General features: G+C 35.6%; 1 protein-coding gene across 1 annotated transcript in view; it reads right to left on the bottom strand.

Moving 5' to 3' along the window:
* Positions 1–14,047, bottom strand: part of PTPRD (protein tyrosine phosphatase receptor type D) — a 1,172,008-nt gene that overhangs the window by 774,967 nt on the left and 382,994 nt on the right. The window contains exon 5 of the mRNA XM_068176134.1: positions 9,667–9,710. The gene's annotated coding sequence lies outside the window, so the exon portion shown is untranslated. The remainder of the gene's footprint in view (positions 1–9,666; positions 9,711–14,047) is intronic.

The following is a 14,047-nucleotide window of genomic DNA, read 5'->3' as shown; positions in this document are numbered from 1 at the left end:
AGCAGCTTGAGCTGGGTGCCTCCTGGGAGGCACTCCAAGAAAAGGAATCCCTGGACTTTCATACCCTCCATCTGTGCAATGAAGGTCTTGCTTGTCCAGCTGAGTGTCCAGTCACCTTGGCCCCTGCCATGTCTCTGAGTGTTCAGTCACCTGGATGGTGTCTGAAGTCTCTAAGCATCTTTTTGTGGGAAGGATCAGCAGTTCACATTGTCTTGCCTGGGGCTCCCAGCCCCCAGAGCTGAACCTGCAGCTCAGTAGTCAGCAGCTTGCAAACCGAGCTACCTGCACCAAATGTATTCCTCAGCAGCTCTTGAATGCTAACCTGAACTAGCCCTTAATATTCTGTTTCATATAATGGTAATCCAAATTAGGTTTCCCAGATTTGTACAGAATCTAGAATGGCAGTGGTTTATTCCTTAAATACAGATGTTATTTCTTTATGACAGAGAAAATGTTGAAATAGTTACCTTACATTTGGCTATAGGTCAGTATTTCTCTCCTTTTTACATTTTAGGATCTCCACTTTGTCCTTTATAATGGTAAAAAAAATAATATTTTAACAATATTTCAAGTTCTTTTAGATAAGGTGAGTGTTAGCATAGCCCTCTAAAATGCAGGAAAGTTATGAAGCATCATTCTGCTAATGTAGTTAGAATTATAAATCCTGGTTCATAGAAGTTAAATAGAAGTTTACAAGAAAAAAAAAATTCTGAGAGGCAAAAAATGCATTTATATTAATCATTCACTATTTTTAAAAATAAAATTAGTTTTTACCTGTAAGTCAAAACCAAAGATTGTGTTTTTTCAGTTTGGATATTTCACTTTCCCCTCATTCCTCTCAAAGCTCAGCTCCCTGAAAGGATGGTTCTTCTGTACTTGTAAGTGTACTGCATAGTTTCTTTGGCAATAATGCTTATAATCAATGAAAAAAGTGTTGTTAAGTCCCTGAGCAGAAACAGTCAGAAGTTGGACTAGCACAGAGGAATCCACCAGGCACAGCATTTTAGTGGGCTGCTGGGTGAGAAGGATTTACCTGGAAAATTTAACAGTGTGGAAATTTATGGGACTGAGTTGCAGGTCTATGGTTCAGTAGAAAACAGATAAAAGCCTTGCTAAAAGACATGAGTCTCATTTATTAAAAATTTCTAGAGTTAATGACAAACAAGTAAAAATGTTGACACACTTCTATTCAGCTGTCAGAGGGGCCAAGTTCTGAGGAGATTCTTATCTGCTCTGGGAAAATAAAAGTGGGCAAAAAAAATCTGCTGACGTCCTCTTCATTTAGTACACAAGAGAATTGTGGTAAACCAAAGAGCATGGAAGATCCTTGTAAGTCTTCCCTTTTGGAAACTAAGAGAAAGAGAGTGCTTATCAGTTAGAAAAAAAATAACATATAATCTTGGTTCTCAAAATACTAGATATCGTCTGAGAGCCTGAATTCTGGTATTGACACTTTAAAGATGTTTTTGTCCATCTTAATTTTGCACTATCCTATATTAAGATGTACTATTGAATTAAAATAATTTTCTACATACAAACAGCATCAAAAAAGCAACAATTTATAAGTATATTTCAAATGACCCTCTTTCTGAACACCATTTTGATTTAATTCCTAAATTCTTTGTGTTTTTCCAAAATCTAGAATCTATAAAGCAAGGATCTACAAGTTTTACCTACTTGTGAAAGAAAGAAACAATATCACAAAGATATTGTTTCACAAAGAAACGATATCAGTTTAGTATCTCACTCATATCTTAATTTTCACTTTCAAAATTAAATCCTAAACTGATTTTTCTTGGTGAGATTAGATCTTACTAAACACAATATTTTGTGATTTTGTAATACAATAGGGTTTCTGTGGGACTAGATATTGAAAAATATAAGTACTAGAAAATACCTGCTTTTTATTTATTCAGGGAAAAAAAAGAAAAAAAAAAGGAAAAAAAAAACCATGGCATAGCTCATGCTTTTAGTTGTTTCAGTGATTCAAACTACATTTATACCTCTTTGTCTTGTTTTCCCTCTTAAAAATTGCAATAGTCTTTAGCTGTACTGGGATTTATTTCCCATAAGTAAATTCAAAGTAGGTATTATAATAACACAAATAAAAAAGGTTTTAATTTCCAAAACTTATTAAAAATCTGTCTCTAAAAAAATAAAAAAAATGTTTGAAGTTCAAATGAAAGACAATATCTGAATAAAACTAATCCCCAGGAGAATTTATGGCACCTGCCAGACTCTGTAAAGGTTTTATAAATGTTGTCTTCTGCAAAGCCGACTGCAAACATCATAAGGCCTTTGGTAAATATGTATACTAGGCTTTTTGTTTGAGCAGAAATATTGAGCTTCCTGCCATTATAATTATAAAATAGAGAAGATTATTTCAGATTTTTTTTAATATTTGATTAGTGGCATCTCTTTTTTTTTCTTAGGATCAAGTTTCAAATCACACACAGAATGAAGTGTTTGAAAATAGTCTTCCTTAGTAATGCAAGACTGGCAAAACAAATCATGTAGAAGTCATTCATGAGTAAACATACAGAAACACTAATGCTGGAAAACAAAAAAATTGGCTGTCTGATCTACAATAACAGAATGACAAGGAAAAATTCTGCACTACAGGAAAATAATACTGTTTATATTGCATAATGTAAAATGTTTATCTCTTTGGAAGAGGCAAAATACCACATTTTGTGTGTCTACAATTACCTGTTGGTAACTGTATCAAATTAATTTCATCTGATGATTATTTCAAGTATTGTGTTCCTAGTGTTTCCTTCTTTTTTAAAAGAACACCACAAAAAAATCTAATAATAAATCTGCAAAACAGCACAGAACTTAAACATAATTAGCTTCTGTGGGATCTACTAAAGCATATACTATGGTGCTTATGCAAACATTATCATTAAGAGAGAACTTTTGCACTTACCTCTCTTTGCCTTCTTGCTGTTGTTGCTATATTACAGATTTGAATTACAGATTACTGTTTGGACAAAAACTATACTGTCTTACTTTTCTTCACAACACATTGCTAACTATCTTCTAATGTGCTTTGAACATGGAGACTCAGCTGCAGATCTTTAAGTATGTCAGGGAAAGATTTTTATATGGATAAAAGTATTAGAATTCTTCATCTGACCTCCTCATACCCAAACTTCACAAAGATATTTCCGTCAGTGTAAAATTTACAGAATTGGAGTTTTGGCCCTAACTAACACTAGGAAATGTCAGAAAACTTTTCAGTAACAACGTTCTGAATATTCAGAAAAGAGTGAGTGAACCGTAGGAACTTTTGCTGCAGACAAGCATTTGACCGCTGGCCTCAAGAACCAAACAATGCTGCAACATCTCTCTTCTAGACATGACATAGAAGCCATCTGACGGTAGCTACTTCACCTCTCATTTACTGACCTCATACATTAATTACATAAAAGAGGAGAAAAATATTCTGTCATGGTTTTTCTCTACTTTTGTCTTGACACTATAGAAATGATAATTGCATTAAATGCCAATAGTTTCGGTTTGTTAATTCAGAAATTTACCTTTAGTACCAACTCTTGATCCACACAGAATTACACATCACTGCCATCACACTATCAATCCTCTGAAATGTCGTAAAAGTAAATAATGAAACAATCAACAGAAACTATGTGAAGCCATCATAACTGTAAAAGCTGAGATTAATCTTGTATGCAACCTTATAACTTTGCCTTAAATTGCAAAACCGAGAAAGCTCAAACCCAAATGTATTACTTTTTTTTATTATTTTTACAAAGTGAATGAGTGATAAAGGCTGAAAAGTGAAAATAGCCCTTTGAGAAAGAGACATAAGACATTTGACAATAGATGGATTTTTATACAGTTGAAACATATGTATAATGAATTTAGTAACACTTGACATGTATGTTTAGTAGATATTCTTGAGCTAGTTTCACTCCTACCATTTCATCTCTCCTGATGAAATGTGTAGTAGTGGGATTTTGAAGTTTATGTTTAAGAAATTGTTTAGTCTAATTGTGATGGTTTGCCCTATTTACCCCTGTTCAGTTTTCCTAATAGTCTCTCCCCAAAGTTGTTTTTCCACCTGCTTTCCCGCCTTTCCCCATGTCAGTCCTGGGGTATACCTCCCTTATTTCCAGATCCTTCCTTGTCTGTCTTCTAAATCCTGCCCCTGCAGCTTGTCTGTCATTATTTGCTACACCCATTTATCTGGAAGCTTCCCTGTCAGTTATATTTTTCTTCACTCATAGGTACATTATGTATGCATTCTCCCCTTCCCCTTCCCTATTGGTTTTATGTTTATACATATCCATTCCATACTCCTCCTATCTAGCCCTTGATTTGTTGTTAGGCTGCCCCCACCTTGGGGGCAGCCCCCTTAAAAGATGCCATTTTTGCTACTGCGCGCCTTTTACCTTGCCTTTACTTCGAGCTGTTACACTGTATCACCCTGCGCCGCTGCCCTCCCGTGCGGGGAAGAATAAAGATTGCTCGGAAATGGAAGCAAAGGGTCCTTCCCTCTTTCCTTTGCCTCTGTCTCTCGACGCAGCCAATGGCCTACAGACGCTACCCTGCGCCTGCCTGTGGCTGAGGTGGGGAGCGGCCGCTCTTGGCACGTGCTTCAGGGAAAGCGGGGTTGGGGCTCGCTTGCCACCAGTGCCACTCCCTTCTCCTGCATCCGGTGTGTGGCGTCAAAATGAATAAATTGGTGCATTGATCAGTTTGAAAGATGACTGGGATTCTTATGTAGACATCAGCAGATCACATGTAGAAGGAAGCTGTGCAGGAGATACATTATTCATGATGTAGTTATAAAATCTCATATCCTAGAGCAATGGTAACTGTCTATAGGCCTCTAAACATACATTTTACAAAAATACCACAATGTTAAAACCTTGTGCTGAGTTTCCTGACATATATTACAAAGCATTTAGGTACTTGTCCCAGTTAGTTAATACACTGAAAGACTTCCCTTTGTCTTTTCAGAAAGGTAGATTTTCACTCTCCATCTGAAAATATTGCTTATTTCCACTCTAAATACCTGGGTAGTATTGGTTGGATCTGCCCTCTGGGAGATTCAGTTGTTCTTTTCAGAAAATATAAGTGGCCTGATTATTTCAATTTTTTTTCATTTATCTTGTGCTATTTTGTGTAAAAAAAAAAATAAGCTATCCACTGAGCTTGTAACCTTTGTAAATTGTTTTAGAAAGACTAACAAACTTTATTTTTGCCAGTGCAATGAACAGACATAGAAGTATATAAAACAAAAGCCTTGCTAATTTTTCAGGACCTTAATATAATAGCGATAAAGGGCTAGGATTTCTTAGTGACTTTTAAACACTCAAGGAGAAAAAAAATGATTCAAAGGCAAGAACATATATGTAGACTGGTGGTTTTCCTCTGTTGCATCCCGAGTTGATACAGTTAGGGAATTTAATAAATGATAGTTAGATCGGTTCTATGTACTCCTATTTCCCCCTCATAATGGTTTGCTCCAAGCTGTATCACAGGAGCTCGGTCATGTCAATCTTGTAACCACGCCCTTTCCCCTCGGAAAGTTCTTTATCAATCACCCCACCTCTGTAATCCCATTTGTCCCAGAACCCTGTACACACCACTGTTATGTTCCCATAGGTTGCTGTGTTCCACATCACTCCCCTGTGCTCTGCCTATTGGGTGATGGGGGCTTCCGCCCCTGTCGGCCCGCCCCCTATTTAACCCCCTGCTCCCGGTAGCCCGACGCCATTTCTGCCCATGCTGGCTTGGGAACAGCTTCATTATCCACTGCTGCAGCCATGCAAGAATAAAGAGTTCTCAACCACATGAGCAGGGTGTGCCATCTTCCCTCACCCTTTGTCTCATCTCAGCGTCTGGCTACGGCGCGGCACACCCATGAGGAGGCACAACCCTAGAGCTCCGCACACATGTGGTGGCCCGAGTCCGGCCCAGAAGCAGCGCGCTAGCTGCCCGAAACCAGGGGAAGAAAAGTTCACCGCCGCATTCCACCTTTCTTTTTTACCACTAGTTGTAGCCATATGCTGCATAGTCATTTTATGAGACTATAAAATTGTTCTGTTTGTATACATTTAGTTTTATTTTTTCTTTAATATTTGAGTGGGATATAGATATCTTTTACTCAATTTTTAGCACATTTCAGTTCTCTTGTCTCTTATGTTTTCACTTAGAAATATCACTTACAATTTACTATTATTTTGACTAAAATAAATAGGAAGGACTAAAAATATTAGCAAATTCTGTTTAGTTAAGAAAAATGTAATATATAAAAAAGTGAAAGAATCCAGAAATTTGTGAAGACAATACTAAAAAATCTGCTGTATGAAGAGACAGACAAAAAACTGAAAAATATTTACCTCTACAGACTCAAAGATAACCTAATTTGCTCTGTTCATTACTTGGATGTACATACGTTGGACGTCATATCAGAATAGAGCAGCTGAAATAGAGCATTGTTAAGAATTCTGTTGGAAATCATATGAACATCAAGGTCTCATTGCATATTAACACTGAAATATGCTTTTAAAGCACTTCAAAGCCTAAGGAATACAATTTTTATCTTGTTAAGGTACTGATTCTGAAGCATGATGATACAAAAAATGCTGTCATATGGTTTGATTAACACCAATTATAATCTGTTCAACTTTTTTGATTAGTAATGCAGATTTAGTTACATTTCATTCAGAAAAATCTTTTAATATGATTGTGTCAAAATTGTGGAGACTTAAGCACTTCTAACTTCTTTTTGTATGAACCAATTTTTGTGTAATAGGTTTCTTTCTAGTTTATTTTCTTAATGCTATCTCTAATTCTTTTTCTTCAAGGTTATTTCAACATACAAGTCTTTTCAAAAAATATCGATCTGAAAGTCATCAATATAACATTAATTTTGTTATATTTCTTTGGAACAGACCATGTCATAAAGACATGAATAAAACCAGTAATCTGAAAATTATTACTTACATTACAAAAATTTAATACATATTTGTTTGTTTTTTTTTTTTTATTAATTGCATTATTGCATAATAAAAATTGAATTGACAACTTCAACATTTACTTTCAAATAATGAATATAATTATTCTCCTTTGTGGCCAAACACTTCTGCTGGCAATTCAGAAGAAAATAAATTAGTGAAGAGCACCTCCAGATCTGAGGTGCTGCACTCCTGCTTTTTTTGTCTTTTGCTTCCAAATTCCCCAGAGTAATAGACCGTCTTTGACCCTGTGCAAAAGGCCCATCCTTGTCCTTGCCTCCTCAGAGCACAGACTGACAACCAAAAAAGGCCGTAGAGTAATTGCTCTAGTCGCACTTTGGGTCATTCTGCTCCCAGAGTGCGATCCACTCTTCATGCCAGCCAGGGTGGAAGAGCCAGTGCAGCTCCAGCTGATGTGTCAGATATCCTAAGCTATTTTTTTATAATCATCCTTGCAAATATTAAGGAATTTATACCGACTTAATTAAAAACATTTTTTAATTTGTTAGTGTGCTTTGCATTTAAGTGCAGTCCAGGATTAACCTGGCGAGCTACAATTATGCAAAAATTATCATGCAACTTCTGCTAACATAATGTTAGCTTAATTCTGTAATCTCAATTTGGTCTGAACATGCTTGTTCTAATGGCACCTCTGCTGGCATGAAATAGTAGTCTGCAAGTTAGTGAATCTTTTTCACCTGCTAGTATCAGTAAACATGATGCTTAGGGACAAGGATTAGTGGTGGAATTGGCATAATTGGCAAATCAATGATCTTAAGATTTTAACATTAACATTTCTAACCTAAATGTTTGTATGATTCTATTCTGTGATTCTATGGACAGAGCTGCAGTTTGTATTCTTGAATGGGTAAAGTATTTTACTGCATTTTGAATCAAAATATTGGTTTTAGGATGTAACATACACATCTTCCTGTTCAATATCACTTTTCCCTCCTATTTTGTTAGAAGTATATTGCTAGTGTTGCTTGCAACCATATGAAGTAAATTGCATGCATAGTTTCTGTCTGAAAATATCTTAATTTAGGAAAATATCAGTTCTCCATTTGATCCCTAAATGTGTTTTTCAGACACTGCACGTGAATTATTTCATTTTTGAAACATAACAACTTTAAGGTTAGAAAATGGCCTTTTCCTTTCTTGTCTTGCTTCCTCCCATTAAAACAAACATTATTTCTGACCATCTAGTGGCATTATCAGGATACAACTAGGAGTACTGAAGAACAGCTCCAGAATAAAAATACATTTATTTATTGAGTATGATAAAAATAACTCAGTAGGCCTGAAAGCAGTGTAGCTACAATATTGAAGATTGTATGCCAGATGTCTCTTAGAGTGCTCTGCAAACGTGACTGAAAGTATACTGTATTCTCACAAAACACATCAAAGGAAAGGAAAAATGAAACTCATTAATTGAGGTAATAAAGATTTAGGTTCAAGCAGTGAAGTGATGAAAATTAATACCACTGTGCTAAACGGTACGGAACTGTGACAATTGAAATGAATTGAAGATAATACCTCAAGTGATTTCTGTGGCTTTAGGAGATTGCTTTTAAATTTGGGGGAAAGAAAAATGAAAGATTGTCCCAGGAACCAGCACAGATGATCTTTTCCCCGTATTGCTCATTCCTTTACCCCCTTGCATCTTTTTCTGTGTGTGCAGTGAAACAAGACTCATTTTTCTGTCTAGAGAACTTCTGTTTCTTTAGGGACTGGGACTTTGTTCTAAATCCAAACCAAAGGCAAAATTCCAGGTGATAACATTCTCTTTTAAAACAGCAGGATTATAGTAACTTTACTTTTCCAAACAGACATTATGGCATCTTTAACATATAGAAATAAGGATTAACAGCCAGCATCATAATGCAGCATGGTAGAAGTAGTCCATATTATTAACATTGCACAAATTTTGCTCTTGAATAACAGCATGATGGGTTCTTTACTTAAAAAAAATAACTTTGCTTTAGTCGTTCCCTCCATATCAAGCAGTTAATATATTTCTGCTCCAGCTACGCCATTGAGTCTCTGACATCTGAAGCTGTTATTGAGATAAAGCAAAACTATATAGAGCAAAACACTAAAAAGTAAAACAATACAAAAATTGGACAGGAAAATATTTCCTTTTAAAGCTCACTAAGTATGCTATGTAAGAGGGAGAGAGATGTAAATTGTATATTAGGTCTATGTAATTTTTTTCAGAATAAGAAGCAACTTTCCAAGCGCTACAGAGAAAACAACTATTTTAGGCATAGATAAAGGAGAAGCTCAGTGATTAATAGGTAGCTAAAGACATACAATTTGTTTTTCCTAAAAATAACTCATCTGCTTTCAGTTGTCTTTTCTAGAGTAAAGTTACCTGAAAGAACAAAGTAATCTAAGAGTGTTGTCTGTTGCCACTTAAAAATTTGAGAGAAATTTACTAAGAAGTCTTAATTCTTAAGTTCAATGTGCTCAATAAAAAGTTACGCCTGCAAAAAACCTCATGAAAAAGTTACTTACTTAAATCAAGGTTAAGTCTGCATAAACAGTGCAGTGGGAGTGGCTTAGTATTTAAAAAATAAATGGGCTACAGATTTCTTTCATTGAAACTCAATTTACAGTAACCAGTTTTTATGATTACAATGAAAATACACCAAGGACAAAGAATTTTCTAACTTACTCTTCTCCAAGGCACATCCTGTTGTTTTGTCTCAGAATAGAGATCTAAAAAAGATTAAGAAACATTTGGTATTACTGGTAGTAGTAGTCACTGTCAAATTCTATGGTTTCCTTTATACATATATTTTTATTTGTTGATAGGTATTGTCAGAAAAAATTATGATTTTGCAACACCTCATACATACATTAAAGGCAAAATTAGCAAATGAAAATATAGATACACTCCTGCAGTTCTATATTTCTTTCTATTAAATATGCTTCTGAGCTTTGGTACAGGTCTCATTATCACAGAATCACAGATTGGTTTGGGTTGGCAGTCAGCATAAAGATCTTCTAGTTCCAACTCCTCCACCATGGGCAGAGACACCTTCTACCAGATCAGATTGCCAGATCCTGATCCAGCCTGAGCTTGAATTCTTTAAGGGATGGGGCAGCCACAACTCCTCTGGGCAAACTGTTCCAGTGCCTCACTACTCTTAAAGAGAGTGAAATTTTGCAAAGAATTTCATTTTAGATCATATCAGAGAGCATTTTTAATTGCAGTTTTCATAATTGAATGTTTAAATTATCTCATAAATGAAAGTCTACAATTATGCAGAATTCAATATTTGTACCATGGGTCACAGTTTCCAAATATATACCTTTGTAGTTCTTGAAACATATTTTCAGGCTTGAATCAGTTTGTAGATGTCAATGACATTTAAAGACTAGCTCAAATAAAAAAAAACTATATAATGCAAAACAATTAAATTCACTGTTTTTGAGCCTGTATAAAACATTCTATTAATATTATATATTTTTTAAGGGTTTGGGGATTTTTATTATCTATTTTTGGTAAAGTAGGACTCAAGTAATAGTAATTAGATAACAATAATCGGCGTAGTATTCCTCCTAGTGTTCCTCCATCTGAGTCCTTGATATTGTTGCAACAAAAAACTCATCTGTAGAATTTGGTGTACTATTGCATAATTTTGAAATATTCATAATAAAGGATGAAAGCTTAATCAGATTGATCTGAAAATTGACATTATATTCACAAGGGAATATACTGCATGTAATACTTGCACTAACATTTCTAATGTGCATTTTTTAAGATATAGTTTTTTGAAGAGGGAAAAGTTCAAAAGCCCTATTCCGCAATTTTTCCCACAAATTTTTCTGTCAGTAGGCACTGTATGTTCATGATGTATTTCATGTAGAAAAGGGGAAAAAAAAAACCCTCTTCTGGACAGTATATTGCTGTACTCAGGATTTTTTTCTGGTTTTGTTGGTTTTTTTGTTTGTTAATATATTTTCTTGATTATGTTATTAAGGATGTCTAAGCCCTAAGACTTGTGAAAGGCATTTCAGAACGTTGAAGATAGGTGTAGTTTTGCCAAAACCCTTGGTCATCTAAATCTCATCAATGTGATTTCTAAAGGGACCTATAGGTTAGCTGTTCATGTGCTTTTCCAAGCAGCTAATTACTTCAAAAATTCAGTCTGCAAGTCTTATCTCAGAGTTCAAAATTAAAGAGGTGATGCAACGCCCAGATAGATACACCAACAGCTATTCTGAGATTATTATGGAGGTATCTTAAGCAAAAGCATTTGATCCTTTTGGGACTGGGACTGAGGGGAGACATAGGGTATCTGCTACTGCAACTATGATGATGTATGTGTGAATATTACTCCAATGGGTGTAAAACCACTGTGTAAAAATTCACTTTATTTATGGAATGGCATTTCTTATTAAAGTTACAGCTGGAGGCTTTTAATCTGGCTCTGACTGTGCCAACCCTAAAGTGTTAATCAGTAGTATGAAATATTTACTGTTTGAGAGAAAGAGGAAACAAACAGTGATAAAATGGAAAAAAATCTATCAAAACTAAACCTCTCTGGAAAATACATTCAATTATTGTCAGAAGACTTGAAGTATTTAATCTTTAATGTATAAATATTTGATTTATATTGCTTTATTGGGGATTTCCAGCTAAGAAATATGTGGTAGTTAATTTTCTTGATCTCCATCAAGAATTTTCTTTGCAAAGGCCAGCCAACTAGGGAATACCTAATTGCTTGCAACGTCTTGTCAATTATAGGTAAATAGACATATTGGAAAAGCAAGAGGGTTCAGAGTGGGGAAAGTAAACTAAAGGATTAATTTTGTACCAAGATCCTTCTACATAAGAGAAGAAGTAAGTGGTATTTTTTATAAGCTATTGCTAAATAGCAATATAAATTATGCTATTTCAGAATAAATTTAGACATGTGTTCCTTAAATATGATATTAGTGCAGTGGTGAGTAAGTCTACTGGAGAATGAAGTTTGGGCCCAAATCACTGAGATTATGTATTTTTTAAGTTTGTGAAGATTTATTTTACCATAAGGAAGCAAAAAATTTAAGCAACAGTGAATCTTCATGCTCATGCTGTACTTGACTCCCATTCTGCTCTTATACATATGATGCAGAGTTATTAATCGTTATACTGATAATGACCTAATAAATGCAATAAGTCTTCATCGTATACATTATACAACATACTTTGTAAAAGTACTTTATAACATTATTCTTTCGAAATCCCTGAAGGACTCTATTACTGCCAAAAATAGTAATTATATGATGCTTTAATTAGCTAAACAGCTAATTCAATCTTGTACATTCTAATCAGATCTGTCACTATTTCAAACCCTTTGAGCCTCACTTTGCGTGCTGGAAAAGGGACTGTCATAGTTTAACCCCAATCAACAACTAAGCCCCACAGAGCCACTTTCTCAATCCCCTATCAATGGGGAAAGAACCTGAAAAGTAAAAGGTAGTTAAGTAGGGAAAGGAAAAGTTGTGCACACAAGCAAAGCAAAACAAGGAATTAATTCACAGCTACCCATGAGCACGCAGGTTTTCAGTTATCTCCAGGGGAACAGGGTCTATCATGTGCAGAATTTCTTGGAAAGACAAATATCATCATTCCAAATGTTCCACTCTCCCTCCTTCTTCCTCCCACTTTATATACTGGCATGGTGCCACAGGGTCTGGAATATCCCTTTGGTCAATTGGGGTCAACTGTGCCAGTTGTGTCTCTTCCCATCCTCCCACGAAACTCCAGTCTCTTCACCAGCACGGCAGTACAAGAAGCAGAAAATGTTTTAGTTCTGTGCAAGTCTTGCTCAGCAAACAACAAAAAGATCTTTATATTATCAACCCTGCATTCAGCACAATTCAAAACCAGCCCAATTGTAGCCATAATCACACCATATTATCAGACTGCAGCTCTGACATCAGTATGTCACACCATTATATTATTACATGGATGGGAAGATAATATTAGTCTTTGATTTCTGCTTAATTTTTACCAGAGAAAATGTTTTCTGTGCAATACATGTAGTATTGAATAATATAGGAGCAATATTTCTACAGATATCTCATTAATATTTATACATCTGCTTTATAATTTTTTTCTCTATTACACTTATTTTATGCTTTTCCATATGTAAACCTGCTATGTTGGCACAACAAAAATATGTGCAGCATGCTCAGACAGGACTGTTCATCGAATAAGCAAATTCAAACTATTTGATTTGCTGTCCCAGATTGAAAAAAGCAAGATATATTCTATTTGCCATCTGTATGGCAGTTGTTTTGTGTTAAGTAGGCAGTTGTTCCTTATCTCTTCCACAATCAATCCTCCCTCTGGGGCGGCATCTGCTGACAATGGGCTATTGAATGTCACTGCATGACTGGTAAAAACTATAACATCGCATTGTGAGATGCTCCGCCCAGAGGGAGGAGCCAAGCATTCTTACCTGCATATATAGTCTTGAGATTCTAGACCACCAACACAGCTTTTTTCTGCACTGGATTTTCCCAAAGGAACAACTGCCTCTTCCACTGCCTCTTCAGAGGAAGACTGAACCCTTTTCTACAAGATCACTGCTCCAGTAGAACCACACCTGCCACTCCTGGAGGACTGCAGCCACAATTCCAATTGGACTGCTACCAGCACGCTGTCCAATAGGGTGTCAGGTTGTGTTCTGACTCTCTCAGTGTTGTTTAAGTTCGCTGCATTGTTTATTTTATCTTTTTATTTTCTTCCCTAATAAAGAACTGTTATTCCTGCTCCCATATTTTTGCCTAAGTGCCCCACTTAATTTCAGATTTATTACAATTCAGAAGGAAGTGGTCTACACTTTTCCATTTCAGGGGAGGCTCCTGCCTTCCTTAGCAGATACCTGTCTTTCCAAACCAAAACATTTGCCCTCTGATTTTCACCACAGTAAACTCATTTCTAAGTTCTACTACTACTAATTTCAACACCTCTCTTATTAAGTCTGGATCTCAGATCATAACATCTCCCAGAGCTGCACAACATACTAACTTCTAGCATAGGACTAGAAGCAATATCC

Source organism: Anomalospiza imberbis, chromosome Z (assembly GCF_031753505.1).
Source record: "Anomalospiza imberbis isolate Cuckoo-Finch-1a 21T00152 chromosome Z, ASM3175350v1, whole genome shotgun sequence".
In the NCBI taxonomy this organism is placed as follows: domain Eukaryota; kingdom Metazoa; phylum Chordata; class Aves; order Passeriformes; family Viduidae; genus Anomalospiza; species Anomalospiza imberbis.
This window is presented reverse-complemented; position numbering and strand designations above follow the sequence as displayed.